At 41.3% G+C, this 19988-nt stretch overlaps 1 protein-coding gene across 2 annotated transcripts in view; it reads right to left on the bottom strand.

Moving 5' to 3' along the window:
- The window catches only part of RPL31 (ribosomal protein L31), a 435376-nt gene that overhangs the window by 64199 nt on the left and 351189 nt on the right, over nucleotides 1-19988 (bottom strand). Inside the window, exon 6 of one of the 2 annotated variants that reach the window (XM_072135872.1) lies at nucleotides 17597-17611. The exons of the other annotated variant lie outside the window; for it this stretch is intronic. The gene's annotated coding sequence lies outside the window, so the exon portion shown is untranslated. Of the gene's footprint in view, nucleotides 1-17596; nucleotides 17612-19988 lie in introns of those variants that run through there. 2 annotated transcript variants of the gene reach the window in all.

The raw sequence follows: 19988 nt of genomic DNA, 5'->3' as shown, positions 1-19988 counted from the left end.
TGCCATTCATAAAGACATAACACAGAGCTTCCTGAGCTCTCCAGACATGACCAATCAACCTGAGCTGGGTCATTCCTCCTGTACCATTTCTCATCTTCCCTTCTTTGGAGATCCATACCTTCAGGATATTTTGCCCATTCTCCATTTGTGTGGCTGTAATATATCGTCTTACTGGCTCATCCTACCAGTTTCTCGACCACTTTGCTTCTTGGCTTCCTCATTTTTATCCAGTGATATTCCAACGTTTATCATGGTCGCTTACATCACTTACATCGACCATTTCTTACAATTGAAACCTATAAAACACTAATTATCACTCTGATTCAATCTAGTCTAGACTACTGTAACTCTCTACTAATCCGTCTTCCACTTACTTAACTCTCTCCTCTACAAACCATTCTCAATGCAGCAGCCAGGTTTGTCTTTGAGACTATTGCTTCGTGAACACCTCCTCGCCATAGCAATGCACGGTGTACGGGCCCTGCACACAGAGAAAGATAGGACATTTTTTTCCTATCTTTTTCCCATGTATGAATCGCTGTGGTGCCACACGTGTGTGGCATCGTATGACTCCGTGTGGCCATTGCCGTCTATGGGGACGTATATATGGCCGCAAGCTTGCATACGTCCCCCATAGTGTGCATGGGACCTATTCTTTCTAGTAAAAAGAGAGGGTCAGCCCCAAAAATGATTTCCTCTGGTCCGACCCTGTCTACAATTGTACAATTTTGTTTCTGGTTTCCCTCAACAGCTCTTTGGTCTTCACCATAGTGGAGTTTGGAGTGTGACTGTTTGAGGTTGTGGACTGGTGTCTTTTATACTTTAATTATAATTAAATTTTCAAATAAATTCCTTAAAAATCAGTGGCCCACATTTACTAAGGCCCTTTTTGCCAGTTTCCTGTCAGACTTTGCACATCTTTCTAGTGCAAAATGCTTGGACAAGTATTTAAGAACTGTCCGAGCCACATATGTGTCCCACATAACTCATTTGTGTCGCGGCTGCACTATACCCAAAGCTACACAAATGTCTGCTCATAAAGGAGCATTTTGGTGCACAGTTGGACCGTGCAACATATTTATCATGCAGAGTCTGACAGATGTGTGTTACACGCCCCATGTTTGTGCACCAAAAAAAAGTTGCATCAGATTCTTGATGGGCGCCATAAATGATTAATCTGGTGCACACTTCATAGGAAAACTGCACATAGTGCCTACAGGCCTCTATCATCTTTTTAAGCCCACCCTCCCACTGTACATATTAGTTTTTAATCACCTCCGCCTAATATCCTCAAACCTGCCTAATAACTTACTAGTTAGGATCCCCCATTGTGCTGAAGTTCTTCTGGTGAGTCCATACCCTTCTTATACATGGCAGCAATGAAACGAAAGGGTTGAAGAGCAACGGAGAGCTACCTGAGCAGCTTCATGTAAGATGCAGTTGAACATTGGACCCTGGTGAGGTTGAAAGGATTTCAACTTCTGCTGCCCCCACTACTTCTGAACCTGGCATCAGAAAGGACACTGGGGAGGAGGGCACCAGAAAGGGAGCTGAGGCGGAGGACACCTCAGGAGAAGTACAGCGGAGAGGTGCCCACTTCCAAGAAGTGAAGTGAAGACTTTAGGACATGGCAGTACCATAGTCAATGGTGCTTAATACCATCCACTTCTACTCTTGGTTACTATGTTGTTTTTCACTAACTGTCTCTTACTTCATCTTTAACTATCTTTGCAGGGTGGTCCATATCCTTGAAGGTGCAGAATTGTGTTGTATGTTACTGTATGTGTTGCTATTTAATTGTTGAGATTAATATGCCTTTTCTGGGCTGCAATTATTTTGATTCCCCCCCCCCCCCAAAGTATGCTTATACAGTAGTCTTTGTTTTGTTCTCTTCTTGCTATGTCTGTCTGTTTACCTGTTGCCATGGTGACTAAGATCAGGATACATGATGATACATCTAATAAATATGCAGTACTTACCACCATCACACGATACCACCCAGTCATTATATGTCCCTGAGTCTCTCAGTAAGACACACCTTATTGACCATGCTGTGGCTGGATTGGGCTGCTTCTTGATTAGCGCTGCATATCACTCCATGTTCTCCTAACATTACAGACGGGACAGCCTCTTAGTGCACAAAGTCATCCCCTTCATCTGTCTCAGCACTTTAATAGATGCTGATGGTTGATATGTTGAGATCCAGTGTATAATATATAAGCAGGAATTTCTTTTGGCAACTACACCACCACACTCAAATGCAGTCCTACATAGGATCTTGCTATTTTTGGCTGAATTGTTACCTACCAATCCAATACCTGGATTGTTAATCGACTATTTTAATAACTATTTGGGTCCATACATAGATAAATATCACTATGGTACTATCCCTTCAGGGGCATCCCCTACATTCCTAGTTAAAGGGAACCTGTCATCAGTGGGCCTGTTTTAGGAGTGGACAGGTTCCCACAGACACAGTAATGCATAATGCAAACATGTTTTTGAAAAAAACATCAGTGTTGAATGTTTATGACAATAAATTATATTAAACTTTACCTGGCTCCCTACCAGCTCTCACAAGCAAGTCCCTGGGGTGTGTGAGCAAATGAGCTGAGTCCCCTAAGGTAAATGCTCATCCTCCTCATTATTCAACCCTTCCTCCCTTAATTTTCATAAGCATTTAATTTTGAGATCGTTCAAAAACATGTTTTAATTTCTCTCTGCTAAAAAAGGCCCCTCTATTGTCTAACCCATATGTTAGACAATATGACTGGGCAGGATGTTGTGTGATATAGATTGTAGCCCAAGGAGTGGTTATGCAAAATGTGCCTGTCAAAATTTCAGAGTTCCTGGATCGTAATAGGGTCTAGGCTGATTCGTTTGGGAAAGCTTTAAAGCTTACTTAAGGGGTCTATTGATAAGGAATATAGCTCAGAATAAGTAAAAAAAGGGGAATATATACTGGCTCTACAGCAGAGGTTACCAGACTCGGAAAATTTAAAGGGCCAGCGCAGTGATCCTGTGCTGCCTGTCTCGACCTCCTATCTGTCCCAAAACACGAGTTTGCCTTATGATTCTGTACTATGCCTCGGCCGCCACCATAGACAAAGTTGCGCATGTGGAACGACCTGGTGGAACCACGCCACAACAAGTCCAACCTGCTATGAGGCGGGCTCTGGTAAGAGCCAGGTAGCACTTAGACTCCAGTCCCAGGTGTCGGCTTGCGCCATCGTCCGCTGTGGTCCAGTAGGTCCACTTGATCAAGCTTCGGACTCTATAATAGGTTTCTTGGTATAACACCATGGAGGTCCATGTAGTTGGATATGCTGACGAAATGTTACTTTTTCTAAGAAAAGCTCCTGACTGCAGGCCTAAAGTTCTTGATCTCTTAACCCTATTTGACTGCTACTCAAAACTTTTCAAAGTGCACAACTACATCATACAGCACAACAACTATACAGTCATGCAACTAAAGAGAATAAATTGAATATTAGGTATTTTGGACATAACCTTTGGATATGTGATGATTACCTGAGTTAGGAAAACAACTTTAACAAAAGCAAGTGTATTGTTTATAGGACAAACTCTCTATGATAAAAACTGATACACAAAATTTGCTAAAGTATTTAAGATGATGCATTATGATATCCTAATAATTTAACCCCTTCGCGCTCCGCGGCGGATATATCCGCCACGGAGCGCAGTGACTTAGCGCTCAGTGGCGGATATATCCGCCACGGCTCCTATGCCGGCTCGGCTCTGGATCAGAGCCGAACCGGCATCGGGAAACACGGGGTGCCGGCTGTAACTAATAGCCGGCACCCCAGTGTAACACCCGCGATCGGAGTTGTCTCCGATCGCGGGTGCTTAACCCGTTAGATGCCGCGGTCAGCGCGACCGCGGCATCTAACAAGTATCTGGGGGGTCTTTCCCCCACGATCGGCCCCCCCGAACCGTTTTCGGGGGGCGCCGATCGTTGCTATAGTAACTCTGGGGTCCGATCTGGACCCCAGAGTTACTAGCAAGAATTGCCAGTAAGATGGCGTCTGTGACGTCATCTTACTGGCAAAGTGCCAGCCTATGCAAGTGCATAGGCTGACACTGATAATACTCTGCAATACATGAGTATTGCAGAATATTATCATGAAGAAGCAATCAGAAGATTGCTTCTTCATGTCCCATGGTATAAAAGTGAAAAAGTAAAAAAAAAAGTTATTCAATAAAAAAATAAAGTCATAAATCACTAAAAATGCCCCAAACCCCCAAAACATATAAAGAGACATATAACTCAAAAAAAAAGTCTAAATCATAACACAAACCCCACATATATAGTATCACCGCGTCCGTAACAACCCGTAGAATAAAAGTAAATCATTATTGAACCCCCACGATAAACGCCGTAAAAAAAAACTGTTATAAACCCTCCAAAAATTATGATTTTTACCTTTTCAATCCCACAAAAAATGATATAAAATGCGACCAAAAAACCATATGTACTCAGACATGATACTGGTGCAAAGTACAACATGTCCCGCAAAAAACAAGCCATCAACCAGCTCCGTAGCCAAAAACGTAACAAAGTTATGCCACTTGGAAGATGGCAATACAAAAATTATAGATTTTTCCCCACATTAGGGTTTTGTTTGACAAATTTAGTAAAACGTAAGAAAATATATTCATGTTTGGTATCCCCGTAATCGTATCAACCCATAGAATAAAGATAACATGACTATTAGTCTATACGGTGAACACCAAAAAAAAAAAAGTCAAAAATCCAGTACAGAATTGATGCTTTTCTACTCCTGCCCTCAAAAAAAGTTCCTAAATTTTCAACAATAGGTGATACCAACCCCAAAATGGTAACAATGGAAAAAGCATCTCATCCCGCAAAAAAAATGCCGTCACATGGCCCCAATAACGAAAAAGCGAAAATTTTATAGCCTTCAAAAGGGGCCAATGAGGAAACTAAATTCCTGGCAGCTGCAGCGCCCTCCTTCCCTTCTGCGCCTCGCTGTGCCCCCATAAAACAAGTAACGGCCACATGTGGGGGGTCTTTGTACTCAGGAGAAATTGCAGAATAAATTGTATGGTGGGTTTTCTCTTTTTATATTTTGGAAATGTGTAAATTTTGGTGCTAAATGAACGTATAAGGGAACAATATGACCATTCTAAATTTCACCTCCATTTTGATTCAATTACTATGAAGATCTCAAGGGGTTAACAATCTTCGTAAAAGCTGTTTCTGATAGCTTGAGGGGTGCAGATTTGAAAATGGGTTGGTTATATAGGGGGTTTTGATGCTAAATATGTAAAATTTCATTCAAAACTGTATTTATCCCCAAAATAGTCAATTCTGAAAATCCGGAAAAGCGATATTCTATTTGTAAGCCGTGTGACGTCAAAATAAATTATCCAGATATTTCAGAAATTATGAAAATGTAAAGTAGACAAATGGGAAATGTTATTCAGCAACTTATTTAGCTGGTAAATCTATCTGCCTGAAAACGTGATGATTTAGAATTTCGAAAATGGCAAATTTTTCAAAAAATTCATCACATTTTCTTTTTTTTGTAAATAAACGCAAAACTTATCTGCCAAAATTTACCACTAAAATGAAGTACAACATGTGGGGAAAAAACAATCTCAGAATCGTTTTGATAAGTAACAGTGTTCAAAAGTTATAACCATATAAAGCGAAGCAAGTCAGAATCCAAAAAATCGGGCTGAGCCTTAAGCTGTAAAATGGCTGCGTCCTTAAGGGGTTAATAATAACCAAACCGAGTGAATAATTATATATTCACCCTGCTATAAAGTAAAATTTCCTTGGTTGTTAACATGGGAAAATAGCTTTGTGGCTTAGACACATAAGGTGAGTTAAAAAAAAAATGTATGTCCAGATTGTACAATCTGAACAGCCAACAAGTCTCTAGATAACAGTTCAGGTTAGTAAACAAAATAATTAAAGTTCAGCAAACTGTCTGAGACAAGTGTTTACTGAAACTGCCCTTAACCACTTAAAGGAAATCTCCCCTCAAGCATGATAAACCAGGGACACTTACTCAAAGATCCAAACTCTGTGATTTTCTATTATTTGATATCCACTTTCTCCTTCCTTCAAAAATCTACTTTTAAAATTACACTTTTGAGCAAGAAGGGCTCTGTGGAGCGTTATCGGAGCACCCTCCTTGCAGTAGCTTCACAGACTGTTATACTTTCTCCCTTCCACCGCTGCTCCCTCAGATCTTCTCACTCCTTGCTGTAATCTCACGCAGCATAAAAATTTTTATAACACAGTGGGAGGGGGAAGAGCAGCACAGCACAGAGGGGCTCTGGTAAACTCTCCGGGGCTCTTTTGATTCATTAACATACTTTTAAAAGTTTATTTTATAAGGAAGGAGGCCATGGATAACAATTATAAGATTATTACCACAGTAAAGTTTCCCTGGTTTACCATGCTTTAGTTTGATGGTAGATTTGATTTAAAGAGAACTTGTGACCAGTTTTGCCCTTACTTAACTACTAAACCCTCCAGTTAGAGTATGATATGTTCTTACTAGAAGGTATGTATTTTGGTGTTCTGCAGCTGCTGGGTTGTGTATTATGAAGTTCTGCAAAAGCTGAGGTATGTATTATGAAGTTCTGCAGCATCTAAAGTGCATATTATGAGATTCTGAAGCATCTGAAATGTGTGTTATGTTGTTCTGAAGCAGCTGAGGTGTGTATTATGAGGTTCTGCAGCAGCTGAATTGGGTATTATAAGGTTCTGTAGCAGCTGAATTGTGTATTATGAGGTTCTGCAGCAGCTTAGGTGTGAATTATGAGGTTCAGCAGAAGATGAGATTTGTATTATGAGTTTCTACAGCAGCTGAGAAGTGTATTATGATGTTCTGTAGCAGCTGAATTGTATATTATGCAGCAGCTTAGGTGTGTATTATGAGGTTCTGCAACAGCAGCTGATGTATATATTATGAGGTTCTGCAGCAGTTTAGGTGTGTATTATGATGTTCTGTAGCAGCTGAGGTGTGTATTATGATGTTATGTAGCAGCTGAGGTGTGTATTATGATGTTCTGTAGCAGCTGAGGTGCGTATTATGATGTTCTGTAGCAGCTGAGGTGCGTATTATGATGTTCTGTAGCAGCTGAATTGTATATTATGCAGCAGCTTAGGTGTGTATTATGTGGTTCAGTAGGAGCTGAGGTGTGTATTATGATGTTCTGTAGCAGCTGAGGTGTGTATTATGATGTTCTGTAGCAGCTGAGGTGCGTATTATGATGTTCTGAGGTGTGTATTATCAAGCTCAGCAGCAGCTGAGGTATTTATTATGGGTAAATCATTTTATTGAAAATACTGAGCATTGAAAAAGAACAACATGCGCACATCATGCGCTGACATAAATTATAGGCTAAATTGACAATCTGTATGAATCAGAAAATCATGAGAGCACAGCTTAAGAATAAATTTTGACATATAGAGCACATGTAAAAGTGTATTAAGGCTAATTTTACCTTTAAGGATGGCAGCAGTTCCATTAAATACCTGGGAGTTAATCTGACGGCGGACATGGACTATTTGTACTCCTCCAATTGATGAGGTGTCTAGTTTGAGAGTTATCAATTTGCAACCCCTTATTTTTATCATGTTTCGGACGAACGGCAGCAATCAAAATGGATACACTTCCAAGCACTGCCGATCGCACCACCACGATCGTTCTTTAGTAAGATCTCAAATTATCAAATTTATCTGGAAGGGACAATGACCCCCTAAACGACATTCCTTACTGATGCGTCATAAACGCAATAGGGGAATTGGTCTGCCAGACTTTGAGTTATATCATAAGGCGGTGATTAGCACCCGTGTGCTAGACCTTCATCATAATTCTTTTTTTTAAATCAGATGGTCTTTATTAAAGCATATAAATTTACATCCATTTTGAAGAAAAGACATTTGTATTAGTACAAATTCCAATGTATAAATTACATCACATGACCATAACCATAAACCAACCCCTCCCCTCCCTTCCTTAACAAACCTCTCCCCCCCACCCACCCAGCGGTCCGGTCCCTTCTAATCCAGGATTAAACTCCCTTTTTGCTGCACCACACAACCCGCCTCTGTGTTATATCACTTCCTGCCTTTCCCCTAACAGTCCCCCTGGGCACACCTTTCTCCACCTTCTGAGCAGCTCCTCCGACCCAAGTCTTGGGCAATCCAACCATTTGCTCCACTGCTTTTCAAACTTCCCCAATGCATTACGTTTGAGGTAAACCCCCATTTCCATACGGATCGTGACATTTACCATTTTCTTAACCTCTGATATACCAGGAGGCGCAGCATCCAGCCAATGTGTAGCTATTGTCTTCCGCACTTGATATAAGATCTTGGCTATTGCTTGTTGTTGTGCTTTGGTACTCTCCAGTTTCCCCACACAACCCAGTACACACACCTTCGGGTCAGACCCTATTGTCACACCAAACCCTCTTTCTAACAGTCTATTAGCCCTGTCCCATAAATCCCTCAACGCCGGACATGACCAGAACATGTGCATAATGTCAGCCTCGTCCATCAAACATCGCGGACACCTAGCCTCACTACGGATCCCCATTTTCCTCAACAGGGCTGGAGTACGATAAGCTCTATGAACCAAGAATAGCTGCGACCGCCTCTGTGCCACATTCAATGATAATTTACAGGGGGACTCCAGTGCCTCTTCCCACTCCTCCTCTTCCAATTCACCCATATCCCTTTCCCACTTTTGCCGTGTTCCATTCATCTGGTCCCCCAGCACCTTGTCCAGTACCTCTCCATAAAGCAAAGAGATTAGCCCTCTCATGGATTTCGCCTGAACCACCCCCGACATCACTTCCAGTGAAGAAATCTCTACTTCCCCTGACTCAAACTGTGACTGCAGGCTATGCCTTAATTGAAGATACTGGTAAAACATCTGCCTGGGAACCTCAAATTCCTCCTCCAGCTGCTGAAACGATTTCAATATAGAATCTACATATAGTTAGTGTAAGTATTTAACCCCTTTCTGCTCCCACCGCCTTGTGTCATCTAACATGTATACCTCTTCATCATAATTCTAGCACAAAACTATGGGTACAACTAACGTCCTCTACCTCAAAGGGTGGCGCTTCCATCATAAATCTCCCCCAGTATGTCAAGTGTCAGTGATTGAAGGGGCCCATAAATAGGTGTGTTTATGCAGGCCCAGGAGGTGTCTCACATCTACATTCTGTGTTTTTTGGGATAGAAAAAACAACCATCCAGTGAGGTGGTTAGCAAGATAATATTTGTGTATGTCTGGAAAGCGAAAGTCCCCTTATATCTTCTACTTCTATAGGAACTGAGTGTAGATAGACATGACAGATCAGAAAAGGAGCTGGGTAATTGATTAGGGACCATTTTTAGAACATGCAGATGTTTTAGGAAAATATAGGTCTAGACACCATAGATCACTGTGGTTCAGGGGCGTTGCTAGGGTGGGAAAAGATCCGGGGCATGGGCCCCAATGCATTTGTATCAGACTTTCAGTAATGCCCCCTCTTGTAAATAACCCCCTCACATGTGGTTGTGTCAATAACAACTTTATTGAGGGGCTATACAGCTACAGAAACACCAGATAAATCCTGACATACATCCAGTGACTGCTGGTGAAATGTCCACTTCACTATTAGGGTTGTGGAACACATGACGTTTTGAACCCGTTTTTAGTCATGCGTTTTCAGTCCATTAAAAAACGCATTCGTTTTTGAAAACGCTTCCTTTTTTATCCAGTTTTCCCAATAATCATACCGTATATACTCGAGTATAAGCCGAACCGAGTATAAGCCGAGACCCCTAATTTTAACACAAAAAACTGGAAAAACCTATTGACTCGAATATAAGCCGAGGGTGGGAAATGCATTGGTCACAGCCCCAGTATATAGCCTGCCAGCCCCCTGTAGTATATAGCCTGCCAGCCCCCTGTAGTATATAGCCTGCCAGCCCCTTGTAGCAGCCTACCAGCCCCCTGTAGCAGCCTGCCAGCACCCTGTAGCAGCCTGCCAGCCCCCTGCAAATGCCTGCCTGCGAGCCCCCTGTAAATGCCTGCCTGCCAGCCCCCTGTAGCAGCCTGCCAGCCCCCTGCAGATGCCTGCCAGCCCCTTGTAAATGCCTGCCAGCGCTCTGTAAGTAATAGCCTGCCAGCCCCCTGTAAGTAATAGCCTGCCAGCCCCCTGTAGCAGCCTGCCAGCCCCCTGCAGATGCCTGCCAGCCCCCTGCAAATGCCTGCCAGCCCCCTGTAAGTAATAGCCTGCCAGCCCCCTGTAAATGCCTGCCAGCCCCCTGTAAGTAATAGCCTGCCAGCCCTCTGTAGCAGCCTGTAAAAAAAAAAAAAACTCGGTACTCACCATCCCGACGGCCCGAGCAGCGGCAGCTCTGCCTGCAGTGCCTCTTCTTACTTCATGCCGGCGCCAGGTCGGCACACAACTATGATGTCAGCAGCTGCTGACATCATAGTTGCGTGCCGGTCGGTCGCGGAGCCGTCGCGGACCTGGCGCCGGCATGAAGTAAGAAGAGGCACTGCAGGCGGAGCTGACGCGGACCTGCCGCTGCTCGGGCCGTCGGAATGGTGAGTACCGAGTTTTTTTTTGGGGTTGGTTTTTTAATACCCGAGTATAAGCCGAGTGGGGAATTTTCAGCACAATTTTTGTGCTGAAAATTCCCCACTCGGCTTATACTCGAGTATATACGGTAATTAAAAACAGACAAAAATGGGTTCAAAACGTCACATGTGCCACCACCCTTAGGCACGGCATCACCACGTCTCCTTCCTGTGGAGTTTACCACACAGACATCTTATGTCCTTCATTGTCCCGAAATGTTGGTTCTCCGAAGTTATGTTAACATGTTGCAGTTACAACTGCATCGCAATCAGCTTTGAGAAGGTTTTAGGTGCAGTTTTGTTATTTTAACAAGTGAAAGACATTTGTGGAACAGTTTTCCCCTTCAAACTCAAATTCACTTGTTCAGTTCACCTGTTCAATTAACAAAACTGCACCTAAAACCAAAATACTGAAAGGTTGCGCTCACACGTTTGCATTTCAACAAATACAAGAGACCAGGCGCTCTTATCCATCACATGCATTTCACTGGAAACTCATGTGGGATCAAACCTAGGCCCTTCCTACTGCCACATGTGAACACGCCCCAAGGAATGTCACCCACACAGCCCCCAGTAATGTCACCCACACAGCCCCCAGTAAAGTCACCCACACAACTCCCAGTAATGTCACCCACACAGCCCCCAGTAATGTCACCCACACAGCCCCCAGTAATGTCTTCCACACAGTCCTCCAGTAATGTCCCCCAGTAATGAGCCCCACAGAGCTCCCCCTGTAATGTGCCCCATACACAGATCCCCCTGTAATGTGCATCATACAGATCCCCCTGTAATGTGCATCATACAGATCCCCCTGTAATGTGCCCCACACACAAATCCCCCTGTAATGTGCCCCACACACAGATCCCCCTGTAATGTGCCCCATACAGATCCCCCTGTAATGTGCATCATACAGATCCCCCTGTAATGTGCCCCATACAGATCCATTGCTCCCAACCGTCCCGATTTTGCCGGGAAAGTCCCGTTTTTCTTACCTCTGCCCCGCGTCACGGGCAGCTATGAGATTGTCACGGATTTTCTCCCCAGGTCCCGCTGTGTCCCGGCGCTGTGTCCCCATAGTAAATACTTTGAAAGCCTGAACCCATAGTTCAGAATGGCTTCTACAGACATCGGGCAGGGAATCCTTTTCAGAGAAGTGTCGGCTTAGCGGAGAGCAGGGACCACGTCATCAGGTTCAGATCAGTATCTGTCCATATATGGTCACTGCATCTCCTAGGGGTCCCCAGAGCAGACATCGGGCAGGGAATCCTTTTCAGAGAAGTGTCGGAGAGCAGGGACCACGTCATCAGGCTCAGATCAGCATCTGTCCATATATGGTCTCCAGGGCTTCCCCAGACACAAGCTCTTCATTTAATTAAATAAAGTTTTGCCCAGGCTGAGATTCGAACCTGGGACCCTCTGCACTGTAGACAGGAGCCTTAACTAACTGAGCTATAAGCCCAGTGATACAGAGCTGAGGATTTCTGGTAACTAAGAAGTGTTATCTGCCACTGTTACATTGAGACACAGACTTAATGCACTGATATATAGAGAGGGATCTTCTCAGAGGTTATTATTGTAATTATTGAGACTATTATTATGATTATTATAAATTGTATTATTTTTTATTATTATGGAGATGATTATTAATAATAGTAAAAAATAATAATAATAAACTCAATAATAATAATCTCCATAATAATAATAATAGTCTCAATAATTACAATAACCTCTGAGAAGATCCCTCTCTATATACCAAGGCATTAAGTCTGTGTCACAGTGTAACAGTAGTTATAGTTCTTAGTTACCAAAATTCTAATCCTTGCTAATCACAGAGGTTATAGCTCAGTTGGTGAGGTGCTGTGACATTATCAGGGGCGTAACAAGTAGAAGCAGGGCCCCATAGCAGACTTTTGAATGAGGCCCCCCTTCCCGCTTTCAAATATGCATTTTACCCTCAAATATATACACATACATATTTAGATTTATATACACTTACATAAATATATACATAAACATACAGCTCTTCACTCATTCACACACATTTATACACTCTTGTACCCACACATATAGAGCATATACACACACAACATATACAGCAAATATACATCACATATATGTTATATACATATTATGCTGTACAATGTGCAGATATATGTACTGTATATATAATAATGGTTCACATCCTCCATTCTTTATTATCAGGTTGGATGATGGGGCCCCCTGACACTGTGGGCCCCATAGCGGCTGCTATGGCTGCTACCACTGTAGTTACGCCCCTGGACACTATTGTACATGGACACTGCAGATTCTAGGTTCAAATCCCATAGAGGATATATATATTTTTTTTAATTGAGATGATTTTTATTATTATAATATGGCTAAAATTTGGGGCGTGGCCAGGGAGTGATTGGGGGTGTGGCTTAGGGGGATCGCGTGCCTCACATAGATCCCCCTGTAATGTGCCTCATACAGATCCTCCTGTAATGTGCATCATACAGATCCCCCTGTAATGTGCCCCATATAGATCCCTCCTGTAATGTGCCCCACACAGATCCCCCTGTAATGTGCCCCATACAGATCTCCCCGGATCTTTTGACCTAGCGACGCCCCTGCTGTGGTTACTTCATTGTAGGGATAACATTCCCACCAAACAGCTCTATGGAACTTCACCTAACAAAATAGGGAACCAATGGTCCCAAACTACAGTCCAAGGTGATCAGAGTTTGCCATCCTTGTAATTTTTTTTTCCACGCTATTTTGCCAGGAGGGTTCCTGAAACACTTATTGACCGCTCACTAAAAAATAGCTGAATTGTGAATACTGCTCTGAATTACAATAAAAGCCGTATCTTTGCACCAGTACTAAATAAATAATGGTATTTAGATGAGTAGATTATATTATTTAGATATTTACCTATACACAATATATAGGGGCTCATTTACTTACCCGGTCCTGTTGCAATCCAGCTGCGCGTTCTCTGACGAGGATTCGGGTCTTCCGGCGACTCACTAAGGTCGTGCGCCCAATGTCCACCAGGTGTCGCTGCTGCGCCAAGGTCCGTCGGAGTTCACCATCCTATTCCTGGTGCATGTAAGTGTGTGTCAAGCGACACTTTTTTTTTCAAATAGCGCAATTTTTCCAAATCTGTAGGGTTTTCCGATGACCACGCCCCCCGTTTTTCGTCGCATGCAAGCCAGTGCCGATGCGACACAATCCGATCGTGTGCGTCAAAAACCCAGGGCAATTTGGTGCAAAACGGTAAAATTCGGAAAACCCAGCGGAAAAACGCGATTCGGACCCTTATGTGCCCCATAGAGTCTATATGGACATGGTAAGGTAATGCGCTCAAAATAATATGCATTATGGTGATCAAAGCACAGTGTAAAATATTTTGAAACATTTAGAAAACGTTTTTATGCCTGTTTTCAATTGGACATTTTGTCATTAAGGCAATATGGGGTTAAAAGAGGAATACTATTGAGGGGTTGTTACAACTGCAATGAAAACTGAAACTGAACCAGCCAAACCATTTTCTTCAGGAAAACAAATTTCAGATGACAAGTAAAAGAATAAAGATGAACCATTTAGTAGGTAGGCAAAGCTTCCAAAAAAGAGCAAATGTTAATTGACACTTAGAGGTGAAGTGTATAATTTCACATCCTAGAATCATCCCAGTATTCATGCCGTAATCTTTCCTTGTGATTCAATTTTATACCCAAGATACATGGTGATTGGTGAATTAGCATTAGGCTTTTTGAGAAGGCATGTTCTATGTTACTGCTACTAGACCGTGAAAGACATAAAAAGGAGCATGTAGTCCTTATATATTGCATATACTTGCAGTTATAAGAACAAAGACTATCAATTAGTAACCTTTAGTGAGATTTATAAACCATTTTACACAAGATTAACCTTGCGTGAGAGAAAACGAGAGCCTTTTGCATCATGCTTTTCAGTTAGTAATATTGAAATAGAAAGTCCTCATCAACAATCCGGGTGGAAGAAGACATTTCTTAATATTTTGTTGGTTTCATGTCTGCTCAGGTAGAACAATTAGTCGGAGTTCAATTAGGAGACTTCCAACTCCTCTATAGTCAACTTCACATTTGTAAACCACCGACATCTCTTTCTTAATCCAGTTTAAAAGCAATACTTTAATCATGAACTATAGTAAAAAGTACACATGACAGTAATAGTGTTCTTACTTTGCTTCAGTCCATATGAAGAATATGTTACATTCTTTTAGCGTTCCACGCTACAGCAGGTTATGAGTTCACCTTTGCAATGTTTCAGAGGCTCCACTTCCTTCTCCAGGCATGCACCTTAGCTATTTCCTATACCTTAAAAACTTTTCAAATTATTATTAAGACCAATAAAAATGCATAGCTTTACAAAATACATAATGCAACAATTACAAAAATACATTAAAACAACACTGCTCATCCAGGCCAAAAGGATGCAAGGATTCTAGTTTGTCTATCCAATAGACTTTCCTTTGCAATAATTTCTTTTGGATTGGCAGGATTGCTCCCTGTTACTTAGGCCCCTTCCACACTAGCGTTGCGTTTCACGTCAGGGTGCAATGCGTGAAAAACTGACGTTTTTGGCTGCGTTTTTGTTCCATTTTTCCTTGGAGTAATTAGCGTTTTTCACGCGCGTGTTGTTAGCGTTTTTTTTTTTGCGTTTTCGCCGCATTTTTCACGCGCGAGTCAATGGGAGAATCGAGCATTTTTCAAAGGGACCATGGTTTGGGATTAAAATGGGTTATTTAATTAAAAAATAATGTCTTCTGATAAGTTGCAAACATCTGCGATCTATTCTTCACTGTTCCCCGTGTATATTATCTCCCGACAAGTTAGCAGATGTGAAGAACAGTGAAGAATAGAATAAAAACAGTGAACACAGTGAACACAGGATCATTTAAGAGAAAAACACAGTGCAGAACACAGTGCAGAATAGATTACAGATGTTCGGCACATCTGCTTACTTGTCGGGAGATACGCGCGGAACGGTGCGCCCAAAATAGCATGTGAAGAACAATATATATGTGTGTGAAGAACAAATTGCAGATGTTTAAATACATCTGCAATGTGTTCTTCACACATATATATTGTTCTTCACATGCTATTTTGGGCGCACCGTTCCGCGCGTATCTCCCGACAAGTAAGCAGATGTGCCGAACATCTGTAATCTATTCTGCACTGTGTTCTGCACTGTGTTTTTCTCTTAAATGATCCTGTGTTCACTGTTTTTATTCTATTCTTCACTGTTCTTCATTGTGTTTTTTTAATTAAATGATCGTTCGCGAGCAGGGGAAATACTGTTATTCTGGTCACCTAGCAACCCTTACGTTTAAAACGCATTGCACTCGCATTGCACTTGCAATGTTCGCGAGTGCAATGCATTTTTGATACGTCCCCATAGACTTGAATGGGGCGTGAAAAACGCGCGTGAAACGCAAAAATAGAGCATGCTGCGATTTTGCCGCGCGTGCAAACGAACGCAAGCACGCGCGTGAAAAACAATGCTAATGAAGAAAGAGCCATTGAATACAATGGGACAGAGTGCAATGCAAGTTCTGCGCGTCAAATGCACGCGCAGAACTCGCGCATGAAAAACGCCAGTGTAGAAGGGGCTTTACTCTAAGACTAACCATCTAAATTCATACACTTTATGTCCCTTTCCTTTGAAATCTTGTGCGAAACCAGTTAAGTTTTTCTTCTGTGGACTCAACGGATTCTTTGGAGAGAAATGCTTTATCATTGATTTATGTTCATTCAGCATAGTTTTTATATTGCAAATTGTTTGGCCGACATATACATATACTACATATAGTTTAACATATAAACTACGTATAGAAGCCTCTGACCCTTTGATAAGCGAGGTACAGTGTTGACATGTACATAATCTGTGTACATGATTTCTATTGTATTGATTTTATTGGGGCATGTACATCTGATCTTATAAGTTTATTGGCTATAGATCTGCCTTTTTTATACACAAATACAGGTTTGTCTTTAAACAACTTCCCTAATTTAGGGTCATGTTGTAATATACTCCAGTTTTTTAATTTCTTGTGTTTAATCAATCTGGCATGATAGTCGTATTGTGAGACAAATGCAAACTGTTCTTTTTTAACTTTCTTTGTACGTGACCTAGCTTCTGTTATGGACATTTTTCACAGTGATTTTGCTACTTTCTCTCTACCTCTTGTTCATTACATCCCCTCTCAACGAATTTTTAAATAATTTTAGGAGTTTGTATTTCATATTCGTTATCATTATTGCATATCCGTCGGGTTCTTATGAATTGACACATAAGAAAGGCATTTATGGGTGCCTGTTGTGCACTGTACCTCGATGATCAAAGGGTCAGAGGTTAATCACCCCCAGAAAGGTTTCCCTGTCCCTTTAAAAGGCTTCTTTACATGTGAAAGTAATTGTTGCATTATGTATTTTGTAAAGCTATGAATTTTTATTGGTCTAAATATTGATTTGAAAAGTATTTAAGGTATAGGAAATAGCTCAGGTGCATGCCTGGAAAAGGAGTCTGAGTCTATTTAAGTAGCAGGGTGGCACCTGAAAAACTCACTCTGAATTGGGGTTCCATCTACAAAGAAATTGTCCATCAAAATTTGAGGCTATTTGGGTGAAATGGGTGGATAATATGTGCCTAACCACTTCAATGCATTGGTCTAAGAGATGACTGTTAGGTCAGGCAATGCATACATCCAAAAAAAAGAATTTCTTGATCATTTGAGTAATCAAAATCAAAAAATTCCAAGATATTAAACAAAAGTTTATTTACCCTGTATGGTGAATGGTTTGAAAAAGGCAACTCTAGAATTGCAAATTTTCTGTAACTATTGCTTCCTCTAAAGAGGAAAAACAGTGATCAAAAGAAGGAAGAACCAAAAGAAAAAGCCCTTATACAGCAATGTGGATAAGAAAGTTTCATGGTTTTAGGTCGCAGAATAGTGGGACATGTGCCAGTTTTCTTTCGGATTTTGCACAATTTTTTAGTGTAGACTGTTTGAACAGTCTGGTGCACTCTGTCGGAGCAGTGCAGGGGGCGCCAGATTCCTAAAGAATGTGCGCCACAAATTCCTTAATCTGGCGCCCTCTGCACACTACACAGGCAAACTGCATTTTGTGCAGTTTGCACTGTTGTTAGTAAATATGCCCCAGTATCCAAGTTCCAAAAAACATAGCGCCACCTGGCCATGGCCACTATCATCATTGCTCGGCCTGCTACACTGCTCCCCCATTGCATACATAAGTTTACTGATATTGGACTTCTTTTCGTACCTGATTCAGTAGTGTCTGCCAAGACCAAAGCCTGGTTATATCAACTTGGTTGGTTGTAGTAGAACAGTTGTAGTAGTTGTGAATATGCCATAAATGTCCTGGTGGGAAAAATTATCTTTACATTTAAGCTAAATATTACATAGGACTTGAATTTATGTTTCTACATAATATTCTACAAAAGCGAAAAAATGCCGAACTCGAATAATTCTAGTGCAAATCTGCTGGTTTATTCCATGGCTTCATTTCATTCTCTTAATTCGTAAACCTATGTCAAGCAAACATGTTGTAGAAAGTTATGAACAGGAGGTGCTTAGTTAATGGTAGTGATGACATCATAATAATTCATTAAGTGCATAACTTACATCATAGTGCAATCACTTATTATAAGTGTCAGTACATGGTATATAACAAATATTGTACAGATATATATTTCATACATACATTTGATCCCAAACAAATAGTTAAAAATACATGATATTTTAAAAATGTTTGATATACTTTAACTTTGTGAACCTCTAAAATGAACACCTACGTAGAAGTGAGTAAGCCTGTTTCTGTAATTCCCATAGAAGAGAATAGGAGTTATGGAACCAGTGCAGAACATTGTAGCTCATCGTTTCTGTAAGGCTGGCTTCACACATGTGAGTTTCATCAGTAAAACTTCTTTAACCCCCTTATGGACATAGCATTTTTACATTAATTTTTTCACTCTCCGTCTTCAAAGATCTATGACTTTTTACATTTTTTCATGTACAGAGGTGTGTGAGGGGTTATTTTCTGTGTAACAAATTAGACTTCTCAGGGACATTTTTTATTATTTCGTGCCGTGTACTAGGACGCTGGAAAAAAATTCCAAATGTGGTGAAATTGGGAAAAAAAACGCATTTGTGTCACTTTTTTGTGGGCTCAGCTTTTACTACTTTCCTTGTGTTCTCCAAATGATACATCTGATTTATTCTTTGGTTCGATACGATCACGGTGATACCAAATTTATATAGGTTTTTACAGGAAAAATGTGTAATTTTGTCATTTTCTGCCTTTTTATTGCTACCATTTTAAGGAAAGTGCAGCCTTTTGATCACTTTTTTATTACATTTTTTATGTGATGTAAAATGGTGTAAAAGTGGCATTTTGGACATTTGGCCGCTATTTTCCGTTATGGGGATCACCGCCGGGAATAACCATTTTTATATTTTGAGACATGGCAATACCTAACATGATTGTGATTTTTACTGTTTGTTATGTTTTACATCAGTTCTAGGGAAAGGGGGGTAATTTGAATAGCTTTTTTTTACTATTTTTTGCACCCTCTAGGGTACTATAAACCTAGATGGTCTGATCATTCTTACCATATACTGCAATACAGTACTGTATTGCAGTATGTGGCATTTTTACATATCATTGTAATGAATCTTTTGAAGCCATGCAGCATCGAGTCTGACAGAGACACAAGGCTTTTATGACAATCGATCTTAACAAAGATGGCGGCGCCCATGCATGTCTGACTTTTAAATTCTGCTGGCCGCAGAAACAGAACAGTTAATACGGTCGGTACTAGCACTGATCGGGGATATTAGCAGGGGGTATTTGCTGCAATATGCAGCAAACCCCACCTCCTTAGGAAGAAGGCTCACCTCATGAGCCCTCTTCATACAGCCTCAGCACCTCCGGCGCGCAGCTTGATCGGGTTAAGAGGTACTGACACCACCTAGCTCCATTCTACTCTACTTACATAACTCATGATCAAAGAATTCTGTCAGTGGGAATGAGGAGCCATGGGACATGGTCTGAAGGGTTGATTTTAGAGATTGTTACAGGTCTTGCATCTATTAAACATTTATGGAATATCCTGTGGATATTCATGACAATCCTTTCATGTAAAAACCTATTTACAGCCCATGTACAGAAGCCACTTGTTAAGATTATGTGCCTAATGAAGTATGAGGATTGTAAACAATTCTTGGAAGACAACAACCAATGTAAAAAGGCATCATCTCCCTTGCTACTGAATACCACATTAAAGTATGTTTTATCT

This window comes from Engystomops pustulosus, chromosome 2 (assembly GCF_040894005.1).
Source record: "Engystomops pustulosus chromosome 2, aEngPut4.maternal, whole genome shotgun sequence".
Taxonomy (NCBI): domain Eukaryota; kingdom Metazoa; phylum Chordata; class Amphibia; order Anura; family Leptodactylidae; genus Engystomops; species Engystomops pustulosus.
The sequence above is the reverse complement of the archived record's forward strand: the minus strand, read 5'-3'. Positions and strand labels throughout refer to the sequence as shown.